This window comes from Canis lupus, chromosome 2 (genome assembly GCF_003254725.2).
Source record: "Canis lupus dingo isolate Sandy chromosome 2, ASM325472v2, whole genome shotgun sequence".
Taxonomy (NCBI): Eukaryota; Metazoa; Chordata; class Mammalia; order Carnivora; family Canidae; genus Canis; species Canis lupus.
The window spans coordinates 38,433,375-38,460,959 of NC_064244.1; the positions used below are offsets into that span (position 1 = coordinate 38,433,375).

General features: G+C 37.2%; 1 long non-coding RNA gene across 1 annotated transcript; it reads left to right on the plus strand.

Annotated features, from left to right (window-relative positions):
• Positions 1–7,714: 7,714 nt before the first annotated feature.
• On the plus strand, positions 7,715–9,706 carry LOC118354052 (uncharacterized). Its single transcript, XR_004813970.2, has 3 exons — positions 7,715–7,877; positions 8,577–8,727; positions 9,484–9,706. It is a non-coding gene; the product is annotated as an uncharacterized LOC118354052 (long non-coding RNA).
• Positions 9,707–27,585: the final 17,879 nt, after the last annotated feature.

The following is a 27,585-nucleotide window of genomic DNA, read 5'->3' on the forward strand; positions in this document are numbered from 1 at the left end:
AAGGCCTCCTGGAGACCTCCTGGTGACACTTGAGTTGGAACCTAGAAGACAAGGAGCTTTTTGCCATGTGAAAGGGTTGAGATGGAAGGAGAGGAAAGGTAACCAGGTCAGAAATACCCGAGTTATTGTCAATCCATGATTGTCTGCAGATTCTTATTCTTTTTTTTAAGATATAAATATTTTTTAAGATTATATTTATTCATGACAGACAGAGAGAGAGAGAGAGAGGCAGAGACACAGGCAGAGGGAGAAGCAGGCTCCATGCAGGGAACCCAACGTAGGACTCGATCCCTGGTCTCCAGAATCCTGCCCTGGGCCCAAGGTGGCGCTAAACCGCTGAGCCACTGGGGCTGCCCTGCAGATTCTTATTCTACAGAAGATATGGCATGTCCAGGAACTGAATGAAGGTCGGGATGACAAAAGCAGTGTGTGTGTGTGAGTGTGTGCGTGTGTGTGTGTGTGTGTGTGTGTGTGTGTGTGTGTGTGTGTGTAAAAAGGCACTAATGAGGCTAAAAAGGTTAAGTATGGGCTGAATCATCTCAGGACTTATAGCGACTTGAGGGACTTTAGACTTTTTCCTAAGACTGTGGTGGGAGCATTGAGTAAATAATTTCAAATATTTTAGGGAATCCCTCTGACTATGGTATCATAGCTCTTTCTTGGCTTTCAGCTCTTCTGAAATATGCTAATTTCACCTAATAGACTTAATTGAATAGAAAAAATTGCAGACCTGCAAATTCCTTGCGGTTATCTATTTATCTATCTGTCATCTATCTACCTACTTACCTACTACCATCTGCATGCTGCCATATCTTTAAGTTTTCTTTTATTTTAAAAGGTGTTCTTTTTTTATTTAAATTCAATTAGCTAACATATAGTACATCATTAGTTTCAAATGCCATCTCTTTGTTTTAGGTTTTGTTTCTTTGATTTTGCTTTCCAAAGGAATACCTCAGTCTCTACGTGGATTTTGGTATTTATCTCACTGCCAATCACTCTCTCCTCTGCTCCACTTTATTATTTTCTGTATTATATCACCACTTGCAACAAAACTGATGCTCATTGGAAAAGTCCATTTTCATTCAAAAGAGGAAAGTGCACACCTGTTTGCTTGAAAAATTTTATCTTGAGATTAAGTCTATACTGGCAAATATCACTTTGAAATTTTGTAAGAATGTTGCAGTTCACTCAAATATCTAATGGAAGTCTACATTTGGCTAACACACAAGTACACATGCAGCATATGCCTCATTGTTATACATCGGCCATGCCTAGAATCTCCATAGAGAGTTTTGTCAAAATGTAATCAGCCCAAAGACACCCTCCTGCCTATGACAGGAATTGGGCATGTGTCAGCATGAGCTGTGAGACAATATACAATCACAGTTCAGAAATGAGCATTTATGTTATTGAATGCAGCAAATGCACAGGCCTCAGATTTCTTTTTTCAATCATGAAAAATCCTACAGAAATATGCATGTTCAAATAATAGTGACATAAATATGTTTAAGTTCCAGTTATTTACATAATTCTCCCTAAGAAAAATGAGCCCTATGAACTGAGAGCCTCTCCTTATAGTCTCTCAAGTAGTAACACACTTCTGAATGCCTATATTCTCCATATTCCCACTTTAAGAAAAACGAAGACCAACTGTTGTCTTTTACTTATATAAACCAAGAGAATGTGTCCTCTCCATACTTACTTTGCCACCAACCTCACAAACCCAAAAAGAACAGTGGATAAAAAGAAACATTATTCTCTTTAGTTTGAAGACTTCTTTCAAGGACTCAGCTTCTGAGGCCAGAACTTATCCCTGAGTCTTCTTAGCAGCTTGCAATGCCCTTGCTATGACAGTCCCTCATGAACCAAAAGTAAAGGTAAAGGAATTTGATCTGTAGTTATTAGAACTGTTAATGTTTACTAAAATGGGTTTGTGGGTATTTTTGGAGAATCCTTTCTAAAGTTTTTTATTTTTTTATTATTATTTTTTTTAAATGTAAGATGACTGAGTCAAATATGGAGGCTCAGAGCAGTACTCTGCTTCAATAATGCTCTGGAGTCTTTATCTAAAACCAGATGCAGTGTCAATCATGGAGGAGGGTGAGCACATGTTCCCAGATACCTAATAAAGGGGACAGACAGGATCCACCCCAACCTAACAGGATATTACTGCAAAAGTATGTTCAGCTCTAGCAGACCCTAGACTTAAAGTCACACATATGAATTCCAATCTGAGGAGCAAGGTTAGCATTCTATCACTAGCCATGATTTAAACATAAGCTCTGCTATAATCTATGGCACCTGGGTGGCTCAGTGGTTGAGCATCTGCCTTTGGCTCAGGTCCTGATCCCGGGGTCCTGGGTTTGAGTCCCACATTGAGTTCCTAAGGGGAGCCTGCTTCTCTGCCTATGTCTCTCCATCTCTCTGTGTGTCTCTCATGAATAAATAAATAAAATCTCTGAAAAAAAAAAGCTCTGCTACAGTCTAGCCTAAAGAGTTGATCTTGTATGTGAATAGTCAAGAGTAAGTCTTGAAACTTGTTTTTCAACCTTCCTCTTAGACAATGTTTTTTTCTTAGAAATGTAGGCCAACCTGAGGAAGCCCAGTCTATATTAGAGCCTAAAAGTTCCATCTTATTCCAGATTCAGTATTTGAACCTGCATAGTTCCCGGAGTGGCAAGCCCAGTGCAGGATCATCAAACCTTATTATCTGGCTGCTAAAACTATATTCTGGTTAAAACATATTGTATAATGAACCATCAAGTGCTATAGATAACCCTGAAATCAAATCAACTTTATCTGGTGTTTAGCATATAATAGAGATTCAGTAAAACTTATTTAATCATTAAACTTCTAGATCTTTTGAGAAGTTAGAGTTCCAATGCCCTATTTCCTAGCAGCCCTGATCTCCTGGGTCTACCATAAGATATAACACTTTTTCAGAATTGATTTATTACCAGCATTCCAGAGCAGGTAGCCTTAGTGCTTTTTATCTCAGGATAGATAAAAGACTAAATTTACCAAGCAACTCATAGTCAGAACATTTACTGTGTTATTTCAACCAGGCTGACCCATTACCCTTTTCTGAACCAACCAATATAATCTCTTTAGTAGGGACCCACTTGCCACTCCATGGAGTAGTAACTGATACTCCCTGAACTTATGGCTACTAACTATCAACGAATCCTAACACCTGACTCCCAAAGCTGCATGAGATCTACTGTACTCCTGGATCCCCTCCATAGGATGATTCAGTCATTCAGCTTCTTATTGAGCCCTCCAGTAAAAGGAGCTCTTTAGAGACTGCTTATTCCAACTTAGTCTGGGAAAATTACTTTGTTTGACATTTAGGAGAGAAAAGACTTAGTTTATAGATTAGGACAAAAGCAAATAGCTACAAATTCAAGTCTCATGACTGGGACAGTGAAAAGGAAAGGAAAAGGAAACCAAAATAGAAAGCACATGTAGGGCATCTGGCTACCTAAGTCTGTGGAGTATGTGACTCTTAATCTCAGGGTTCTAAATTCAAGCCCCATGTTGAGTGTAGAGATCACTTAAAAAAATAAAATCTTAGGAAAAAAAAAGAGTGTATGTTTTCAATTTCTCTATTAATCTTCTTATATAGTTGAAAAGATTCATAGATGCTCCAATTGCTGGGTCATGTCTCATGACACTGCCTGACCAGACCAAATAACCAGAATACAGAATATGAACTTGTAGCTACATATATATCCTCTCAGGTGGACAGTCCCTGGTTTAGGGTCATCACGAAAGTCCAACACAGAATATCTGTATCAGGGGTGAGAGGTCGAATATGGTATTAGAGAAGGAATAGGGAGTAAAGTATGCCGGGCTACACGGAGGAAATCTACCACCTTCTGACAGTCCTGGTCTCTGGACTAAGGTTTTGAAAAAAGATTTACATTCTGGGGAGGAGTATAGAAGAAAATCAAGACCAAACTCCAACTTTACAGGGACTACATTACGGAAAAAAACTTCAGGACTACATCTTAAGGAAGAATCCAGAAATCAAGTAATGGAGACTGAAATACAATATGGGAGCACAGTCCAGGGAGCGAGAGAAGTGCCCAGTGCTCAACAGGGCTAGCCTCGAGAGCAGTGCCAGTATCAGCCCCAGAAGAATGGGTTAGAAGTAGGTAAATGTCTCTTTCCTCAGGTAAGAAACTGGGAAAGACAGCAGCATGAAGAAAATAGATGCCTTTGGCAATTAGAAGAGAGGACATGCAAAGTTTGCACCAGGGCCTAATGAGTGGGAAAAAAAAAGAAAAAAGAATGTGTCTTTTCTTCTATTTTCCTGCTTATGATATTAGGAGCAAACTAGTATAATCTCATGTTTCTAGCTAGGAGCAGACTTCCACAGGAATGTCCTAATTTAGTTCTTCCTAAAGCAGGTGATGCATCAGAATCACCTGGGGAGCTTGTTAAAAATAAAGATGTGTAAGTACCAAACCAGATCTATGATTCAGAATCCTGAGAGGCCCAGGAATCTGTATTTTTAATAAGATTTCTCAGTGATGCTCACACACGGCTAGGGTTGGAGCCATTCTCTAACATACCAGAAAAGATTTCATAAAAATTGTAATGAATCAAAAATTTCCCGAAACTGGAAACATGCCCCTCATGTGACCTATGTGTCTTCCATATCACAAGGTCCAAAATAGTTAAAATATATCTGTTCCTCACTCTACTCTGTCTCTAACACACTCATTTGTCCTTTAAAGTAAATTTCCCACTTAATCTTTTCTGCACTGATCTGTTAAATATTTGAACTTGATTGTTCAAGTGATTATTTGAAATTTGCATCTGGTATTTAAGATCCCCAACTGAATAAATACAGTACTGTTAATCAAACAGATTCATTGTGAAAAGGTAAAAACGTGATCTGTATTAATTTCAGTAACTATTTCAGGCACTTACCAACAAATTAATACCCAGTATGAGTTAATCATCTAATCCAAAGTCCCTAAAAGTTCACAGTCAAATAAATTGAACCCCCCTCAGCAATGATAGATTCTTCTAATTATCTTTATCAAGTTAATGTCTGTGTATAATTACCCACAATATAAGATTATGTGAAAACAGTGAGTTCTGCAACTGATTCCCAACAAAAGTAGTTTATCTTGTAAACTTATAACTATAGTTTGCACTTCACATACTTTTTCATCCATTGGTTTCACTGCAAAGATGAATTCATTTGATTGTACCATAACTCCCGGAACAAAAACATTCCTCAAAATTAAAAAAAAAATGCTTTCAAATTATTACCATGATAAGAACACATTTTTTGTACAGTTTCCTTGAAAATGCATCTTTCAGTTACAAGCCTGTTCCCGCAATGTATTAGAGAATTAGAGGAAAGAGACACCTGTGTAGCTCAGTGGTTGAGTGTCTGCCTTTGGCTCAGGTCATGATCCCAGGGTCCTGGGATTGAGACCTCATCAAGCTACCCACGGGGAACCTGCTTCTCCCTCTGCCTATGTCTCTGCCTCTCTCTGTGTCTCTCATAAATAAATAAATAAAATCTTTTTTTAAAAAGTGGAGGAAAAAAGTCTCTGGAGAAAAATTTATTTCATAGGGGGTAGGACTTATAAGCCAAATCTCTTCATTTCAAGACCAAATTTCTGTCTACAATATCACCCAGCAAGTAAGAATAATGTAAGGGATATTTCAGAGAACACAGGAACTGCACTACTGCATAAGTCTAAGAAAAATTATCTTTATCCACCTGGTCCTCACTCACTGTGTCCCTTCTATAGTCCAAAGAGAGATATCTATTCAAAAAGCCTCCTCCCCCAAATCTTTCTTAGGAGTTAAGAATTAGGTCCAATCTCAGTATTCCTTTCCCTTAAGATCATTCACATTGATTTTATTTTTATGAATTTATTGAAAGCAGACATAATAATCTTATGGACAAAACACATAAGCAAAAAAAGACATATGCTGTTTAAACTAAAGAATTCTTGTTAGGTCGAGAATACTAAGCCCATCAACTAAAGATAAGGAAAGCCTCAATTGTTGTTCATAAAAGCAGCTGAGCATCCCAAGTATTCCCTCCTCCATCCTTGCTACAGATTGATTCTATACCCAGAATGTGATCTCAGAGGCAGGCCAGGAAAAATAAATTAGAAGTTAAAGGTGTCAGAAAAAAAAAAAAAATTCAGTGCCTACTTTGGCAGCTTCCACCAACTTCTTTGAATCTATTTTATGCTTTCCAAAAAACTATTTGAAATGGAAAGAATTTTGAAAGTTTCGCTGAAATAAGCCAGTATTAGTTAGCTATTGCTGTGTGATAAAATTCCCCAAACTTAGTGGATTAATACAATGATTTTTTTTTTAATCTCACAGTATCTGTGGGTCAAGAATTCAGGCACAGTTTCAGTGACTGATTCAGGCTCAGAGTTTTTCATGAAATGGTATACCCAAGATGTCCATCGGAGGCACAATCATCTGAAAGCCCAGAATGGAGCTGGTGGCTTCACTTCCAAGGTGGTGCACTCACATGACTGTCATGGGGCCTCAGTTCCTCATGCCATAAGTCAGCTGAATGTCTTTGTGACATACTGACTGGCTTCCCCCACTAAAAGTTCACAGTCAAATAAATTGAACCCCCCCAGCAATGATAGATTCTTCTAATTATCTTTATCAAGTTAATGTCTGTGTATAATTACCCACAATATAAGATTATGTGAAAACAGTGAGTTCTGCAACTGATTGCAGAACTCACTGCAAGCAGGAAGCCACAGTACCTTGTATATCCTAATGTCAAACATCACACACCTTCACTTTCTCCACATTCTATTTGTTAGAAGAAAGTCCCTAAATACAACTAACACTTAAGAGGAGGGGTATTAGAGTTCACCTTTTGCAGGGAAGAGTATCAAACCACCTGTTGCCGTATTTTAAATTAAAACCACCCAGGGTCTTTTCTGGACTTTACCACATTCTTTGTATCACGTCAGGGCAGCTCTTAAAAATGATCCATTCCTTAAACTGAATACAATGCTAATCCGATGCATGCCATTATCACTGGCCTATAGTGGAGGAGAGAGTCTGATAGTCAAATAACAAGGGATAATGCAAAGCATTATAATTATTTGTAAGGCTTTAAATAATGGTTTGAAATTGACACTGGTAACTTCAGAACAGTTTGTGAAAGTAACTAACAGGCTTAAACAGTTCTATGCCTTATGGATAGTTTGGCCACCCACTAGACTTGTGTCTGGAGAGCTTCAAAGAATACAATAGCATTGGACTGTCATCCTTCTAATCCCCCACACTTTATTTGAGTATGTTCAATTTTACAGCCTTCTCCTCTCTGCTAAGCTAAAATCAATGTATTGACATCTTGGTGGGAGAAGTGGAACAAGAGACAGCTAAGTTATTCCCTGGAGGGAAAACTCAAAAGAGGAAGAGACTTCTTGTATCCACAAGTCAGGACAGTTGAGGTCAAATTCTGCTATAAATTCTCTCTGTGGGGTGATGGAGGACACACACAGACCCTCAGATAAATACTCCTGACTGTGCTCTGTATTGCATACGCTGCTTGGACCTTCTAGGATGCTAAAGTGCAATGAATAATCTCTCTCTCTCTCTCTCTCTCTCTCTCTCTCTCTCTCTCAGTGATCTTCAGATCTTAAAGGAAAGATAAGCATAGACTATATTTTGCTTAACTTCTCTTTTAAGTTAGGTAGACGTCAGTGCATTAGGGGCTGTGGAAGGCTTGAGGACATGAAGGCATCTACATATAATCCCTGTTCTTCAAGAGCCTGTATTCTTCTTAGAGGAGAAATCTGGGATGAAGGTCGTACTGCTTTGGAGACCATGATGAAGAGCCTGGGATCTTAACCTTTATACAGGTTAGTCAATCTCTCTCTCTCTCTCTCTCTCTCTCTCTCTCTCTCACTCACTCACACATTCATACATACACCACCCTAACTAAAAGATCAGGCCCTTTTAGAACCTGCATTAAACTGTCAGAACACTTTTGTCTTTCATGGAAATGTAAGGAATCCAAAAGACATTCCCAGTTAGGTGGAGTGACACCCTCGAGAAGCCTAGCATCCTCAGAAGAGTGCAAGTATTTTTTTTCAAAAGTACAAGAGTAATAATAAAGTCTACATTGTGTTTCATAAACTGTACTAAGTGCTTGAAGTACATTATCTCATCCTTTCCTCACAGCAACCTTGAAATACATATTATGATTAATAATAATAGAGATGAATAATATTATTCTTATCCCCATTTGCTAGATGAGTAACTGAGCCTCGGAGAAGTTCAATGAGTCACTTGAGGTTAGCCAGCTAATAACTGGTGAAGCAAAGGTTTAAACTCAGGACATCTATAACCAGACCCCATGTTGGTAACTAGCACTGATTTAAGCACAGAATGAATACCTGAAATGATTACTTAGCAGAGGAGAGAATGGATAAAGAAGGAAGAGGAGGACAGGCCCTACTGTTTACATTTTTATCTCTTATAACATCATGACTACCAATTACATGGCTTGATCCTTCAGTATTTGGACATGTTTTTTTCTTTTTTTTTCTCTCAACTAGACTGGCATCCTGGTGAATAGATTGTATCTTATGGACTCTCTCTTTCCTTGTGAGTATATATGAAATGCTGGACAAATAACCTTCACACCACCACAACAAAGACAGGATTCTCAGAATTCTCAGGCAATTTATCACCTCTTCATATTACTCGGTAATTTACTCTTCATTCCTTAATTTCTTATATTTAAAAATAATAGAATCCACTTCTTAAAGTTTTATGAGAGTAAAACTAAATGAGGTAATGTTTATAAAGAGATTAGCAATAGCCATCACATACTAGGTACTCAATGTAATTTATTCTTTCTATTATCATAATATACATGTCTCCAGTGGTTCAAAATGAACTATCTATATATATATATGTACATTTATAGTTTACTATATATACTACTAAGATTGCTATTAAAATAGTAAAAATTACTCTTTCTTAAGTATTTCACATCTTACAGGTGCTTTAGAAGATGATTTATATATATAAACTAGTTATATATATAGTTATATATTAGTTATATATACTAGTCATATATATTAGTTTTATATATGTATATGTACTATGTATATATTAGTTTTATATATATACATGTATATGTATACTTATATATATACTTTTATATATATATAAACTAATTTTATATATATATATATATATATATATATAAACTAATTTTACAATGAGGCTTAGAAATGCCAACTTAATTTATCCATGATCACATAGCTAAAATGTTCAAGAATTAGCATATAAACTTAGGTCTGTGTGATTTCAAAATCAATTTCTGGTAAAACAAAGGACAGAATCTAAGCCAGGTTCTCACTCCTCTTACTCCTCTACTCCTCTACAAGATGTAAAGGTCAGATTCTGACTATGTATACATAGTTATTACTGATAGGAATTCTCCTTGTCTCACAGGCCTACTTCCTATCTTGGGAAACAACATTTCCTAGGAGAAATTCCACCTTTCCAGTGATACTATCACTATCAGATCTCTGGCATCCGAAGGAAGACAGACTAGGAGGAAACAGTAAGCTATTTAGGATCTTGTTGGACATTGGAATTCCTTGTTGATGGGAAATTAAACCCAGAACACAGTCATCTATTCCCACTGTTCTCCAGCTTGTCAGATAGAAGCAGTCTTGTTTACAAAAAAGAAGTCACTGGTACAGCATATCTCAGCACACACTAGTCCATTTATGGTAGGGAGGAAGTCCACTCAGACCCTGGTTACCTGTTCCCTCAAAGGGCACTCAACATCTTTACTGTAGCAAAGGACATCCAGTATCACCTACTACTGTGTGATCACAAGGAAAACAAATTTTATTTAATAAAGCCAAATGCCAGTTTCTTAAAAGCTACCCTAACTTGAAGCATAATGTATAATGAACAATCCCTGCTTTTTAAAAATCAGATTAATGAAGCAAGAGTGTTTTTAAAATACAACCAACCTTGGGATTTGAGTAGGACTGGGGAGGGCTGATAATAACATTCACTAATGACACTGCTTTCAGAGTCTTTACATTTATGCTTAGGTTACTTTTCTGAAAAGTGAGTAGCAAATAGACCATCCTATTTGAGTGGTGATTATATTTATATTGATTATACTTAATGTGTTGATGGAAGTGGGAGTTTATAAGCAAAAGAATATGAGTTATCGACAGTCTTTAATCCCATGGCCTTTTAAAATCTGCTCAGATACTGAGTATCACTCTGCTTCATTCTCTTGTCTCTTCTTATTTTCATAGTCAAAATCAGAAGAAATACAAATTAATAGCACTATTGATTATAACAGCTAACAATTGCTAAGTGTTTACTAAGACCCAACCACTTAAAATCTCACATCTCACAACAATCATATGAGATAGGCGTTATTATTTCCCCCATTTTATACCTGAGAAAACTGAGATCAGCAGCTTTTAACATAACTTTTCCAAGAAGCTCTTACTACTCATCAAAGGTAAAGAGAGAACTTCCTGATAGGTGTGTATGCCATTAGACTGTTCTTAATCACCATACTATAAAGTCTCTGTAAAGAGGAAGGGCAAGCCCAGAGTGGTGAAAATATTGCCTCTTCAAACACATCTGCTTGGGTTAGAGTACTTCCTAACTAGGAGCTCCAAGTCATATTACAATTTTTTGGTGGCCTAGACCAAACTAAGACCTTTCATGGCCTCCAAGATGGGGACAAGCAGAGGAAGTAAGAATTCATTCATTCCATCTATTCCATTAGTACTTGCTGAGTCCCTAGTCTATACCCAAACCCGTGTCAAGCACTGAAGAAATATCAAGCACTTGAAGACTTTCTTGCCTCAGGAAATTCAGAGTCTCCTTATATAAGATGTACATAAAAGCACACAGCTGGGCACCCAGCTCAGAATGACTCAAGGGAAGTGTCGATGAAGCTAAGACCTGAGGATGAAGAGGATTTAGCAAGGCAAAGTGTATTTCTTTGAGACATGGCCTCAGTATCTGTTCTGTTCCTACCCCTCCAGCACATTCGGAATGCTCCTCTTTATGGGTTTGCCAAAATCAAAAATAATAATCCCAACCATCCATCAGTTGAGTAAGAGGAAATGTAGTATTTCATATGAAAAGAAAAACTAATAGGACAAGAATGTTATGATGGAGGAGGTAGAGACAGAGTCACAGCTGCCACTGACCTTGGCAGATTATCAACATCTTACTAAACAGTCCCCTTCCTTGATATTGCTATATAAGTATGTATATAAAAATATATAAGTACAAATGTAACTGAGAGTCAATGACTTAGCCTTCAGAATGTAATCAACATAGGGTGCTCACAGGCTGGTGCTCTTATGGTAGGGGGATAGCCTTTCAGCCCTATAATCCCAATATGTTCTTTTCTTTGGGTAAAATATACAGTTTCTGCAGAACTATACAGCTGCTACTCATTAGTCAACTCAAGCATAGAGTATATTTGCTCCTCCAGGTGCACACAAGCCCAGAGTGGGTGTTGGAATCAGCTATTGCCTTGGACTGAAGGCATCAAGGAAAATCCTGAACTGGATACTTTCCTTCCAACATCAACTACATGCAAAATGATGTGGTAAGAATAAGAAATTTGGATTAAAAAGAGCATGCTTCTTTGTTCTTTAGAAGAAACACTAGTTTCTTTATTTTTGGATTGACACCCATGGTCATTTTTTTGGTTTACAAAGATATTATTTTATTTATTTACTTTTTAAGATTTTATTTATTTATTCATGAGAGACACAGAGAGAGAGAGGCAGAGACATAGAAAGAGAGAGAAGCAGGCTCCATGCAAGGACCCCGACATGGGACTCGATCCCAGGTCTGCAGGATCAGGCCCTGGGCCAAAGGCAGGTGCTAAACTGCTGAGCCACCCAGGCGTCCCAAAAGATATGATTCTATAGGGCAAAAGTAATGGAGTAGATTTACCATCCCTGGGGTTGGTAAAGGATAGAAGGCACACTTAAGTGTTCATGCGGTAAACTTTGGAGGTCTTTCATAGGAGGAAGTGAATTCCAGGAAAATTGAAGGACATATTGTTAAAAAAAATTTTTAAGACTTAATATCTAATTTACCATTTCAGCCTTTCCCAGGAATGGAATCTTAAACCACTCAATCCGGAATTACCTGGTTAGTGCTAGAGAGGTAGTCTTTGACAGATTCCTGCCATGTCTGTCCCCTAAAGGAAGGTGACCTTGCCACAACCAATCAACCAATCTGCTTTTTGCTAGTGTAATAACTACTTTGTCTCTCTCCCTTCTGCTTATGTCTTTCATTTTGTACAGCACCTTAGAGCAGCTTTCTAACTGCTAGATAGAATGCTGCCTAATTCATGAATCACTGAATAAAGCCAATTAGATCTTTGAAATAGTTGAATTTTTAACAATATGCAAATAAAAATGGTGTCATCCTGACTTCTCATAGTGTTTTTCTGTCTGGATCATAAAGGTTTTGGTTTTAAAATAGGAGGCCAACAGGATGAACAAGGACCAGGGTTTAAATCATATAAAGAATTTTTGACTGAGTTACCTGGTCTGATCAAATCATCCTATTAGGAGTGTAATCAGAAATTCACCAAAGAGAAGAGGCTATCCCACTATCAAAGAAGTATACTGAATTGCTGGAAGATGATTGACCTCAGCTTTCTATAGCTTCTATCTTCATTACAACTGAGGAAGAAATGTAAAATGTAATAAGTCACTATGTGGTCCTAGTAGAATCACAAGGAAAGAATTTTCTGTGAAGATTACTGTGTCCCCTCTTCCCTATGAGAGAATGGTACATCCCCAACCACTGCCATGTCTCCTACCTATCCACACCTCCTTGTTGATATTGAGCTTGGCCTTGTCATGCTATGCTTTGACCAAATAAATGTGAGTGATTTTGACGTATGCCACATCAGAGGAAAAGAATTAAGGGCATCACTTGTTTCTTCTAGCCCTGTTGCTAAACTGCGTCTGCTCCTTTACCCTGGTTCCTAACAATGCAGAAATGAAAAAATGTGGAGCAAGGCCACAGTGGGCTGACCCATAGTCACCAACATGTATGTGAGAAATAAATTGGCATTATAAATCACTAAGAGAATGGGACTGTGTATTACTGCAGCAAATCTGAATAATGTATCTTCTAAGAGAGCTCTTTAGATTTTGTTGCTAGCCATACAGGTTAAAATCCAACAAGCTAAATAAACACACAAAGGGAAAAAGAAACCCCACCTTTGAGTAGGGTGGCTATATATGCCTGGGACTGAGCTTTCATTCTATATGGCAACTCCTATGATTTTGTAATGGCTGCCTGGAAGGTTACAAGAATGTTTCTGTAGTTGTCTCCAACCTCAACAGGGAACACTGGCATAATCTATTCATTAGTAATGTCTGCTTTTAGCATGGAATGAGAGGCAGTGACACAGATGACATGTTTGCTGGTCTAGAGCTTCAATGTCTCCCACCCTTGCAGCCTTTCAAAGAAAGAAATATTGTGTTTTCCCCACTATCTTTTGCCTTCCTCTGGATCCTTCCAAATACTCCTTACCCGTCACTGGAATCTCACAACTCTGGTAGTGGTAGCTGGGAGAGTAGTGGTAAATGAAACCAGCTTTTTTCCGTCACCAGTAAAATAAAGGGTCAGTGTAAACACTCATCCTTTTTCCCTGGATGATTGGCCCATGTGCTCTTCCTCTCTGATTACTCCTTCCTATACTTCTGAAAGAAGTGATCCATTTTATGGACTCTAACTGGTCTGACATAAAATACGTATAACTCTTTACAGAACAAAAGGTAGCTCTACAAAACCCTATTTCTGCCAATTCTACTAGCTCGTTGAGTTAGGCTGGGATATAAACTGTGGACCACAAACATATTTCATGCAGTAATCAGGCATTAGCACCGAGCATATGGCATATTCCTCACAAAAAGCCACCCTCCAACAAACCACTCTTACATTGTTAGAGCGCCATCTACAGGTCCCTGTAACAAACAGAGTTTCCTAAGCCCCTCTCTTGGCTTGCTATGAAGAGAGTGACATTAGAAATGAATGAGGAAAAAAGAAGGTGAGTAATTTTTCCCATGTATTTCTATGTACCAGAGTGTTATTAGAGGAGATTTAATGCTTTATATTACTTATCCATAAAAGGGGTTATTATTATTTCCATTCTACAGATGAGAAAACTGGGCTAGGGACGTGAGTTATTTGCTCAACCAAGAAGCTAAGCTATGATTCCAACCAGGGTCTTTCAATGTAAGCAGTGATGTTTCTTCCTGTAGTTAACTCTCTCAATTCTTGATTTGATTCAATGCTCTTAGATTTCAGGAAATTTTGTTACTCCTCAAAAGAATATGTCACCTTCCATGAAGTAAATGTGTCTGTGTAGAACTAAAGGCATTTACTTAGACTGTTCCTATCTCTACTTGCCTTTCTTCTCTATGCCAGATATGTACTAAATAAATTTTGTTGGATGAATCTATGACGAAATGAATGAAATGGATTTTTTCTTGCCTTCTTTTAAATTCTTTGCAAAATTACACTCTCAGAATAGTTGCACTCATATCTGACCATTCTTTAAATTTTCATCATATGGAAGGTCTCCCCTGCCATCCGCCTACACAGCCCAAGTCAATGTCATGCTACACAGTCCATGGATTTTAAAGTGTAAAGCAATTCAGAATTAAAATTAATCAGGACACTCCCAATGTAAAGGAAGCCCTCTGCAAAACCACTTTTCTATAATAAAAAAGCCATTTAATTTTCTGAATAACCACTTCCATCTGCTTTGATAAGTTTGATTTTCTGATACTAGTTTATATTAACTAAGATATGGCTATCCATCTACACATTAATGGTCACTTTTCAGCAGCATGCAGTTAAACATGTTAAAGCATCTAGGACCCTATGCATCATTTCAGTGAGAGTGTGAGCTCTATGAGGACAAGTCCTAATTTTTAAATTATTTTATAACCCTCTAATTCCCACTGCAATGTCTTCAGCTATCTTATTAAATGTTTATAGCTGGCCAAGGATTCCTCCCCTTGTCTAGCTAGTCCTTTGAAAGAAATATTAATGAGCAATTTAATGTTAAAAAGGAGCAAGAGAATGAAGAGTATATTTTCCCAGAATGTAATTATTGAGTGACTGCCATATTCCAGGAACCACACTGGGTGACAGGAGCACACAGTCTCAGGCCTCAAGGATATAGTCTAATGGGATAAACAGACAATTACAATGCAGTATTCCGGGTCGGCAGAGGCTCAGGGGTATCCTACACTTTGAGGGGAGGCAAAAATGATTGACTACAGAGGTCTCTAATTACAGAGTTTCCTCCTGAAGTGATGGTAAATGCTATAATGCAATTATAATAAATATTACAATGAAATTACAATAAATGTGTGTTGAACTGAATTAAATCAAATTACTACCTTGCTCTCCAGAAACTCGAATGTGAACCATGAAAATTGGAATTTTTTTTTTAATTCAGGGCTTCCCAATAAGTTTCCCATGGAGATATTTCAGAAGATTTTAATCAATGAGTCCTTAAGAAATTTTATAAGTCTGTCCTACCCTAAAGCCCTTTGGTTTGCTGAATGTATCCTTCCAGAAGCTTCTTTAGAATTTTCCCAGCCACTTAAAGGAATTCAAAAATCTGGCAAAACTAGAATCTAATTTTTCTGCCAATAGAAGATTTAAAGTTGATAATGACAGCTAAATGTGATTGGTGTTATACACAATTTGTACAAAATTATGTCATAAAAATGTGACCCTCAGCAAAACCTATCTATAAATTCTATTCTCTCAGAATAGAGGCATTTTCAGCCCCTTTCCTACCCTGCTGAGTTAGTTCTTTAAGGGCATAGCCTGTGTCCTTTTTATTACCATACCCTGGGTCTTGCCAAAGTGGAAGACACAGAATAGGCATCTCGCATGTAATAGGATAAGTGAGTATATGCTAGCCGAATGCATGAAAATGATTATATTTAACTATCCCTTGGAATGGCCTGAAGTTTTGTGGAATTTATAAGCTTCTATATCTCTTCATCATCCTCCATGTTAGGCAAATATATCTTCTTTTTTTACTTAAACTTTCTGCTTTATTGCTTTCTCTTTTTTGTCATACAAGTAAAACATGTTTTTATTGAAATGTTAGGGGAAAATGAGCAAAACTTTAAAAATCAAAAATTCTACTCTCTAAAGTTAACCAGTATTAATTTTTGTTGTATATTTTTTAAAATTTTCTTTTTTCTTTTTTCTTTTTTAAAGTTTTAATATGCAAATACACACTTTTAAAAATACATTTTCCTGATGTATATGTTATTTTGTGACCCGTATATGTACTATTTATAAATAGCAAATAAATATATTTTGTGTCATAAGTATTCATGTATATTCTCATCTGTAGTGGCTACAGAACAATCTATTGTGTATATCTCAAAATGTATTTAATTTGTACTTATTATCAGACAGGTTGTTTCCAAATATTTGTTATTTTAAACAACATTGTGATAACTATCTTTATTCTTACAACTTCTTGCATTCATTTGAGAATGCAAGGAAAGTAGGAGAATTTCTGGGTCAAAGGGAAAGACCTTTTTTTTAAGATTTTATCTATTTCAAAAAAAATTTATCTATTTATTTGAGAGAGAGAGAAGGCTCGAGACAGGGTTAAGGGCAGAGGTAAGAAGCAGACTCCTCGTTGAACAGGAACGAGGCTCGATCCCAGGACCCCAAGATCATGACCTGGGCCAAAGGCAGATGTTTTGCTGACTGAGCCACCCAGGTGTCCTGGGAAAGACCATTTTAAAGGTTTCTGATGCTTGGGCCCAAATTTCTCTCTAGAATCACCTTGAACACTGTGCCAATCATAGTTACAACTATTGTATAAGCCTATGTGATGAGGAAACCTTTTTAAAAATATTTATGTATTTTCTATATTTAATGGACAAGAACATGATTCTATAAACTGCATCTAGGTATAGAAAAACAGAATGTTTAATAGTTAAGAAGTGAATTCTCAAATCAGATTACTTGATCCCACATGCTGGTTCAGCCTTTCACTAATTCTATGCCTCAACCAAGTTAAATAACGGCATTATGCTTCAGTGTTCCCTCATCTAGAAAATAGAATAATTAAAATATCTATCTCTTAGGGTTGTTTTTGAAGCTTACATGAATTGATCTATACAATGGATTCAGAATACTGCCTGGCACTTGTACACATTCAAAAAAATGCTTCACATTCTCTCCTTCTTCCTGACACTACTACTAAATTAATTTTTTAGCCTCCCTTGCAATTAGGTATGCCCATGAGACTAGTGTGTGAAATGAACTGATATGTGTCACTTACTGGCTTGACCCTCAGATGCCTTTAAGACATGACTTTCATCAATTTCCCAATCAGCTGAATAGAGGAAACTCCAAGGACTTATAGAAGGTAGAAGCACAGGATGGAAAGAACCTGGCTCTATGAATGAATGTGCAGAACAAGAGCCCTACCTCTACCAACCACAATGAACTATCAGTACATCAGTGAGAAATGAATGTACACTGCATTGCATTTGAAATGTTTGTTGCTCCTGTTATAACAATTAGCCTTTCTGGACTAACAGAGTTGCCTAGTATCTTTTACCAGGTGCTATCTTTTAAAGAAAAGAGAATTTTTATCCCAAAATATGAATATGGGGATCCCTGGGTGGCTTAGCAGTTTGGCGCTTGCCTTCGGCCCAGCATGTGATCCTGGAGTCCCAGGATCGAGTCCCGCATCAGGCTCCCTGCATGGAGCCTGCTTTTCCCTCTGCCTGTGTCTCTGCCTCTCTCTCTCTCTCTCTCTCTCTGTCTCTCGTGAATAAATAAATTTTAAAAATTAAAAAAAATATATGAATAAAGGACAGATCAAAGGGGTTCAAAATTTAAAATTTTCTGCAGAGAGTCCACAACATGAATTCAAGAGTCATTTATCTGTGTAGAATGTATCTTACCTCATCTCTTTCTTAGATTCCCCATTTTGACTCTAGGCTACAGAGGTTAATCTTAATACAGCCAAATGGGTTTACTCAACTTAAAAACCCAGATACCTCATATCCTCTCTTAGCTTCACTGGTGAACATTGTTTTCCTGTATTTACTATAACATTTGGACCATAAATAGCACAGAAGTAGCTGAGAAAATCCAGAAGGAAAGATTCTTTGGGGAAAAAAAAGAGAAATATTCAAAAGAAAGGCTATTGCATTAAAAAAAAAAGAAGGAAAAGAAAGAAAGAGAAAGAAAGAAAGAAAGAAAGAAAGAAAGAAAGAAAGAAAGAAAGGAGAAAGAGAAAGAAAGAAAGAAAGAAAGAAAGAAGAAGAAAGAAAGAAAGAAAGAAAGAAAGAAAGAAAGAAAGAAAGAGAAAGAAGAAAGAAAAATGCAACACCAATGAGAGAAAATTCCCTATAATGGTTCTAAAATGTCTAAAGCAAAGTCATACTAAGCAGGAATATATTTCAGAGTTTTCCTCTTGAGGACAACAAACATGAAAGAAAAATGCTCAATTTGAGGTACTGTTCATTTTGCAAAAAATGTTATTTGTTACCAAAGGAAGGGAAAGGAAAAGGGATAGCAAGGATAATGTACACTATACATATACACATATATATGTCACTTTATGAGCATTGAGGCAAACATTTATTGAAATATTAACCACATGATTTATTTTCTAGGTTAGAGATTCTAGTTGAGACTAGCTGAAATATTTTCCAGAGTATTTTGACTCTCAAGGGACTATAAGACATTAAATAACACTGTTAAATGTATCTTTCTAAATACAGAATTAAGTGGCTATCCCCTTATATTTGCATCCTGCTGTGCAATGTGTTTTGCATATAGGAAGGTATTATCAGCCCCTCCCCCACCCAGGACTCTTGAATCTAGAAAGGTTAAAGGGCTTGTCCAAATTTACCCAGATAATGTTACAAGGCAATGCTAGCAATTACTCATTAAGTGTTGTGTAGGCTTCAATTGTCATGTATGGATATTCTGAAAATGGTCAGAGACAGCTATGGTCAAGTTAATCAATGTACCTGAGATGTGCCTATGAGAGAAAAATATGAACAATAGGATGCATTTGATTTAAGACCATTTTAAATCACAGAAAAGAATAAATGAATCATTTAATAAGGAATGGGCAGTGGGTTAAACTCTAATCCAATAATTTCAGTGAAAATATCTGAAATACTAGTTTACCAAGCCCCATTCTAATAGCTTACTATTTATAGGAAAGAGTAAATAAAACTAATTTTTAGATGACTAAAGTGATCCAGCAAGTGCTATTTACCTTTAAATGGTATGATTTAACCTCTACCTGTTTTCCTGAACAAGAGCTGTAAAACATAGGTTTATACATTTAAATCTTATTTCCCATTTATTTTCATTATTCCATTTTAGATATAATTCTCCAGAAAAAGAAGAGCAGCTAAAAGACTTTTTTATAAAATCACACAGATATAAGAAAAAAATACTTGTAAATGATCATGCATTTAAAAGAAAAGTATACTTTTGTAAAAATGTAGTAAGAATATTCCAAACAAAACACAAAGTAGGAATTCAGAGTAAGAACTGAAAGACAAAAAAAAAAAAAAAAGAACTGAAAGACATTTCAACTTGTTTTGTTACTGTTGTATGATTTTTATGCTAACCTGAATAAATACAAAACAGAACAACTAAAGATAGAAATGCCTTTCACTTCTCAATTGGTTTGGTAAATATGCACTGAATACCCTTTTTTAAAAAAAGATTTTATTTATTTATTCATGAAAGACACAGAGAGAGAGGCAGAGACAGGCAGGAGAAGCAGGCTCCCTACAGGGACCCTGATGTGGGATTCAATCCCAAGACCCCAGGATCATGACCTGAGCCAAAGCCAGACACTCAACCACTGAGCCACCCAGGAGCCCTGAATACCCTCTTTATTAGTAGGCATGCCAGCCGGAAACAGAACTCACCCCAGAAGATTCAAATGAAGAGACTTTAATAAACCAACTACTTGGGCACCTGGGTAGAATGCAGATGCTAGGTCAAGCTTTCTTTCCCAAATCAAGACAAAGAAGAACACAAGTATTTAAGGGTCAAACTCACCATAGTTGTTTAGATTGACACCCAAATTTTGCTTTGATATCTTGGGAGATAAGCTTAAAGAAAGATGTTAGCAGTTAAATAATCTCCCTCAATGCTATCATCATCATAATCATCATCCTCATAAAAATATAGATTATTTATTGAATGTTAAGGGCCTGGCATGGTATTGAATAATTGCTAGAATGACCAGTCTGGAGTTAGTATGGGGGAAATGAAAGGAGAAAAAAAAAGAAACCATGAGCCCAAAGTCAGGTGAAGTCCCTAAGAAGCAAACAGAAATGGAGAAGAAGAAATGGAGAATCTTTGGGGACCAAGGGAGGGACAGCCATCTAGAAAAGGTGAAAGGACAAGGTGGGGCCAAAAAACACAGTAGGAGAAGGATCCATGGATGTGATGCATGACTATAGCTGGAGGGTTGTAAGACACAGAAAAAGATGTGCATTTATAAGGTTCTAATTCCAAATGCCCATAAGAATAATGAGACCACTGACCGTAAGGGAAGAAAAAAGGGTAGAGAAGTTAGAAATGAGACTGAGGGAATAATGAAGCATTTCTGATCTCACCAGGCATAAGAACAAGAACCTTGTCAGATACACTTGGATTCAAGTCCTACTTCAGCCTCCTACTTGTGGGAAATTAGCCAAGTCTGTGTCTTTGTTTCCTTACCTAAAAAAATAGGCTAACTTAGTGCCTTCCTCGAAGAGCTTTTTTTTATTTATTTTTTCCAAGAGTTTTAAGTTTATAAAACACTGAACAGAAAGTACAGCCCAATATATCACCTGCCAACTTCCCTTACTCACATCTTGTATTAGCATAGTATATCTGTTAAAACAGATGAGCCACTATTGATATATTCTTGTTAAGTGAAGTGCATGTAAGGGTTTATATCATAGTTCAGACAAATGTGTAACATCTATCCATTACAGTATTTCTCAGTACAGTTTCACTGCCCTAAAAATCTCCCATGCTCCACATCTTTAACCCTGCCCTCTCCCCCAAAGTCATGGTGGCCAATGGTCTTTCTATTGTCTTCATAGTTTGGTCTTTTCAGGGTCATACAGTGGGAGTCATATGGCATGCAGCCTATTCCGATTGGTCTCTCCCACTTAGACATATGCATTAACGTTGATATAGTTTGATTAATGGTTTGCAGACAGTAAATACTATACAAATGCCAGTTGTTACCATTATTATTAGCACTGTTATTTCACAAACGTTTCATTTTCCTACAGCTCAAAAGGAGATCATGCATTTTTTCTGGAGTCCTGTAGGTCCTATTTGCTGGTCCCTCTGTTATATCTCCTTCCTTTCACTTCCAACCTTTTTGTTATATTTATTTTACTCCTAATTTGCTCATTTAATCCTCTTCTCCCCCCATACACTGATAGCTTTGTGAGAACAGGGACCACTTTTGTCTTATCTGCTACTCCATTCACAGCATTAGCACAGAGCCTGGCAGGTGGCAGGAGCTCTTTCAACCTCTGCAAAGTGAATGAAAGCTCAATGTGGTGACCTGAACTGAAGAGGCAAGAAGATACAGTAGATACAGCACAGCTTTGGAGAATGAACAGGACAGAAGACTGCTATGAGAACATGTTCCCCCAGACTGGAGTGATGGTGAAGGACTTGATGCAGTCCTACAGCCTTCTCACACAGGGACTTCAGTGCCTGCTAAAGGAAGCCTGTATTTAAACTATTCTCTATTTTGGGGCCACCTGAGTGGCTCAGTAAGTTGAGCACCTGACTTATGATTTCAGTTTAGGTTGTGATCTCATGGATCGTGGGTTTGAGCCCTGCATCAGGCTCCGCACTCAGCGGGGAGTCTGCTTGAAACTCTCTCCCTCTTCCTCTCCTTCTGCCCCTCCCCTTACTCTCTCGCTCTGTCCCTCTCTCTCTCTCTAAAATAAATAATAAGTCTTTAAAAAAGATAAATTATTCCCTATTCTCAACTTGAGCATGTAAATTTTTGTATAGCCAGGAAGGTCTCAAATGGATTTAGACAGTATGCTAAATATGTTATTTAAATGTAAACTTTAATATCTAATCCTAAGTTTTTGAGATGGCTGTTACTTATTGAAGTCCAACTCAGATCAGAGTGAACTTTACCCAAATTTTCCTCTGGATGCAAAACAAATTTCCTATGCACAGTTCTACCTGGAAGAAAATCAACACTGTATCTTGAGTCTTCCTTAGGACTTACTCCAAACAAGTGGAAAAAAAATTGTTAACAAAAAATAATTGCCATTTCTCCTCTGGCTTATCTCCAAACCATTCAAAGCATGTCTTTTCATTCCTGGGTGTTTTTCTGTTTGTTCCATCTTTATTTTAAACTAATGATAATGATACCTCACTGATGTCACTGTAGCAGAAAGGTTAAGTGGAAACTTTCCTCTAAATCAAAATATTCCTTTAATCCACTGGAAATTCTTAAAGCTGGATGCTAATATGTCCTGTAATTAAGAAATAATGAGCTTTCCACCATGATTTATCTCTAGCGATTTAGATTCGATGCTGAGAAACTACAGTTGAAATTATTGCAATGCCCAATGGTAAAAACTCCTATAAATCCTCAGAGGTCAACTTTAAATAAACTTGTATTTCAGCAAAAATAAAGTTAAATGAAGATGTCCTTATGATCTTTTCTTCCACCCAAACTAAAGGGACCAGTCAGGCAGGCAAGTGCAGACAGAGAGGTTAGAGAGGAGAGGAGGAAAGAGAGGAGAGAAGAGAAAGAGAAAGAAAGAACATTAATATGCAAAAGCATTACTCACCGAGAGATCTTTGGGTGGTGTCTCTGGCTTGGTCTGCTCCTCTGAAGTCCTAGGCAGCTCCATTTCCATTCCTTGGGGTGCCTGCAGCTAAGTGAACAGTAAGTAAAAGAATGAATGACAAGGTCAGAGGTCCTGATTAAGATACTTCTCAGCTGCCCTGAAGGATTAACGATGACTGCTCAGGGCAGGAAAAAAAGCCACTATTCACTGGCAAGAAACGGAAATTTAGCAGATCCAAGCAGCTTTTAAATGTAATAGTTACCAGCACAGGCTCTGGAATGAGATGGCTTATTAGCTGTGTGAATTTGGGCAGTTCGCTTAATCTCTCTGAGCTTCATTTTCTTCAACTGGAAAATGTGGCTAATGAGTCTTTCTGGAATGGACTGTGTATGTCAGTGTAAAAAGAATACTGGTACTCAACACATTCCCATTTTTTTTTTTAGTCTATATTTTATTAGTTGAGTCAAACTCAACTCATCTTCAAAGAAGATTCTGGAAAGAGGCCAGGGAGGGAAGTCGCAGAGTCCTTGGCTTTAATGAGGAAACCGAGACACATGGTAGATCATGTGCAGGTCTGGGGAACCTTTGACTGGGGAGGGAATAGTTTACTTGGAATGCACAACACTAGGATGGAGAAGTTAAAAAATCATAAATAAGGCAAATGAGAAGATTCATGAAATTCTGTGTTATCTTAATTAACATCAAATATATTTCTCTATCATTCCATAACAAGAAAATTACAGGATATTGAGAAAAATAAAACTAGATCTTTCTCACTAACCTGCATACCAAACAAAGGTAAAGCGGAGTGTGACTTCTGACAGCCTGCAGAACTTTGGAGTTTGAAGGAAAGTGTTAAAATCCTATTCATTGTTTTTTTTTTTAATTTAATAATTCTCATGAGGTTCTAGGGATATAATAATGATAAAGAAGATATGCTTTTTTTTTCAGGGATCTTACAGTCAAATGGCGGAAGAGAATCATGCATATATAGTTATGCAAATAAAAAAAATTCAAATATAGTAATTATTCTAAAGAGGCAGTGTGATGTATTTAAAGGTATTCTGATTTAGATGGAGAAGTCCTCTCTGGAGAAAAGCGATTATGGTCTCTCCTTCCTTAGCATGGGTTCTGCCAGAGGCCAGCCAGTCATAAAATATCAGGCATAGGTAGTTTATTTAGTAGCAGGCCTGAGAGTCAGGGAGCAAGAGAGCCGATACAGGGCTACATTAAAAAATGTGCTGCCATTCCAGAGACAACTGGCTGCGCAGTCCCATAGACGCAGCTGAGAAATCTTGTGAAATGCCTATATACACTATCCGCCTGAGGGAAGAAGAGAAAAAAAATGTGTCGATGGGCTTCTGTCCTACATTAGTCAAAAGTTGCTCCATGGAGGTCCAACTTCCCCGAATTCTGGGCTGTGCAAGCATGAGTGCCTAGCATTGATTGCCAACCAGGCCTGCCATGCCTGCAGCAGAGAAACCGCCATAACAAGAGCTAGGGGATATGTGCCTCAGACAAGGCTCTGTCACTTGTGTGTGCATAAAGCTGGTCCCTGAAGCAGGCATGGAATTAGAGGAAAGAATAAGAAGGTCTGATGTGGAGCACAGGAGGATTCTGATATGTCTCCTGTCTCTCAACCATCCTACATTCTACTCCAGACTTGTCTTTTACAAGTTTTTATCATGGGACTTCCAGTCATGAAAACCTGCTAGTGGCGCTCTATTATCTACAAAACAAGGCCAAACTCTTCAATATAACACTCAAGCTTTCCCTATTATTTTTACACTACTCTGTCATATATGACACAAACTTATCTTCGCTGGCATCTACACTTCCCCAGAATAGAGAGTATGTCTTCCACGTATCACATTCCAAAAGTCCTTGTGAACTACATCTCTACAGTGATACTTATGCTATATAAATCGGGATACATATAATATTTAAGTAACACATCCATCACAACCATAGTTTTTTTTAGTTTATAAAAAAATAATAATTTCAAGGGCTGAATTAGACAGGCCAATCAGAATCTATAAGATCTTCAATTGTTTTTGAGCAAAATTGCCCTGTACATTGCTGGTAGAGCCAGCCATATTGTGTACCACGTAACCCAGGGCTACCCACTTGCCCTAAGGCAGACTGTTCCATTATAAGTACAAATTCAATGAGGGAGAAGAATTTGAGATTTCCAAGCTCCTGATTAGGATAACCAGGTAACAAGTATTATATTGACCACATTACATGAGGATCAAATTTGAGAACTTTTTAAAGTTTGTGTTACTCATGGAAGCCTAGGGAAAGATACTGAAGAGACAGAGGAATATAGGGCTTCAGATTCAGGAGACAGTATTGAACATATAGAAGGGGCTTGGAAAAAATGGAAATGGATAAAATTGATGAAGGAGAAAGGTAAGAACAAAGAAGAGAAGCCAAAGATAGACTTCTGAGGAACATCAACATTTGAAAAGTACCTGGAATCACGGGAGTTCATGAAAAAAAAATAAATCATAGCTTGTGTGTTTTGTGAAGTATTTAACTGTATCCAACAGCAGAGAAGTAGGGTGATAAATGACAGTAAAATATGGAATAGCCGTTAACAAAGACATTTTGACAAAGCCTTCGCGATATGAGGAAGTATTCAGAATACTAAAGCAAATGAAAGGGTAAAATCTCTGCATTTTCTTTTTTAAAAAGATTTATTTATTTGTTTTAGAGGGAGAGAGCATGCGCACACATGTGAGCAGGATGGGCAGAGAGAGACGGAAAGAGAATCCCAGGCAGACTTCTCACTGAGCGAGGACCCCAACACAAGGCTCAATCTCACAACCCTGATATTAGGGCCCTAAAATCGTGACCTGAGCTGAAACTGAGTCCAAGGCTTAACCAACTGCTGCACCATGGAGGCACCCCTGAAATGCCTGTATTTTCATTACTCTCCCAACTCTTGTATGTGGAGAAAAAAGAAGGATGGAGTCAGGCCCGTGGTAAAATAAAGAGACAACGACATTAATGTTGTTCTCTTTGCTTCAACATACTTTTCAAGTTCTGTACAATAAGCACATTCTCTTTTTTAATGAAAAAAAAATTAACTTAGAGTTGTAATTATAAAAAATGAGTAATATATTTGAATAGAATGAGAAGACAACTACATTAATAGGAAAAAAAGAATCTGAGAGTCAGGAACGTCACTGCTTTAAGTTTTTCTTTGGCAGTTCTTTGTGAAATTGAAAGATTTATCTGCTCCCTGGCATTCTCTCCTCACCTTAAACTCCAAGGAGCCAAAAACAGTGGAGCAATAATCAGATGCCAACAACTAAATTTAAGAAGGAGGTGTCTCAGGGACCACAATGAAAACTTCCACTGCCAACCCATCATTTTAGGCCATAGTGTGTTCCAGTTACATAAGCTCAATAAATATTATGCTGATGTCTGTTCAGATTCAGGAGCCGTTTTTTTTCCCCTATTGCTGTCAGCATATTTCCTGCATATTAGGAAGCATCACCACATTTCTTATGAAATATAAGCTTCATTTTAAAATAAGTTACAAAACCACAAATTAGCAATTTGCTGAAGAATATAAAAATTTAGAATTTTCCTGTTTTGGCTTTTGCACCAAGCCCAAAAGAGATGAAGCTGATTAAAACTAACATGCCCTCTTTCCAACTCACAAGTTCCTACTAGTCAATAAGCGCTTTGCTGTCATCTCTCTCATGCTTCTTCAAATTCTAAACCTTTTTATCCTTCCATTACTATTAGCTGATAGCATTCTTTTAATTCAGTAGTATTTGGGCTGTCTGAGCCTTATACTTGATTTTGAGCACTTTGAATATATAAATGCTCTTCTATAATTACCTTCCAAATATCTCAGAGGATTGGACAATGGAATGTTACATTCCCAAAGTCGATTTCCTGTTTTAACAGTGAAGGTCAAAATCCTCATTTTATTTCCTTTCTAAAGCTTTGTCCACTTTAGATAGAGGAATTATATTTTTTCTTTTCCATATAAATCTAGGAACATTGCAACTGTTGCCAGGAAAAATAAATTAGAGTTTTAAGCTGCAAATCTGGAGGTTTAAAGGTTCACCTTCCTTCAACATTATTTTAAAGGAAAAATACTATATTTCAGCCAGCTTAGAAGACAAGTTCTTGGGTCTACTTCCCACTATTAAGTTCAGTTCTCTGTTTTGGAATGCCTAAAGGAATCTTATGATTCTTTCCAGAAAAGAAGTATAATTTAAAATCCTTGGACATTGGCCTCAATGAATAGTGAGGTGATTGAAGCATGGGAATGCCATTCTTTCTGAATACCATTTCCATGTATTCTTATACTGTTTCTCTATATATATGTATTCCTCTATGTCTTCAATGCATGACCAATTATGTGCATATAACCTTGCTGTAAATATTTAATTGGAAATACAGAATCTGAATTTTCTTCATATAGCTAGAATTTTTCAATTGTGTTGCCTTTATAAAATGCAGTTTGGAAAGGCAATACTATATCAGATTTTGTGTTCTTTCCAGAGAAACCACTACTATGTTGGATTACAGTAATCAAAACTGAAATATATTTTCAAATACGCACAAACTTCATCAACATGAATTATGGGCGGGGGGCAAGAATCAGGTTTGCAGTGTGCAATTTTTTGCTCAAATA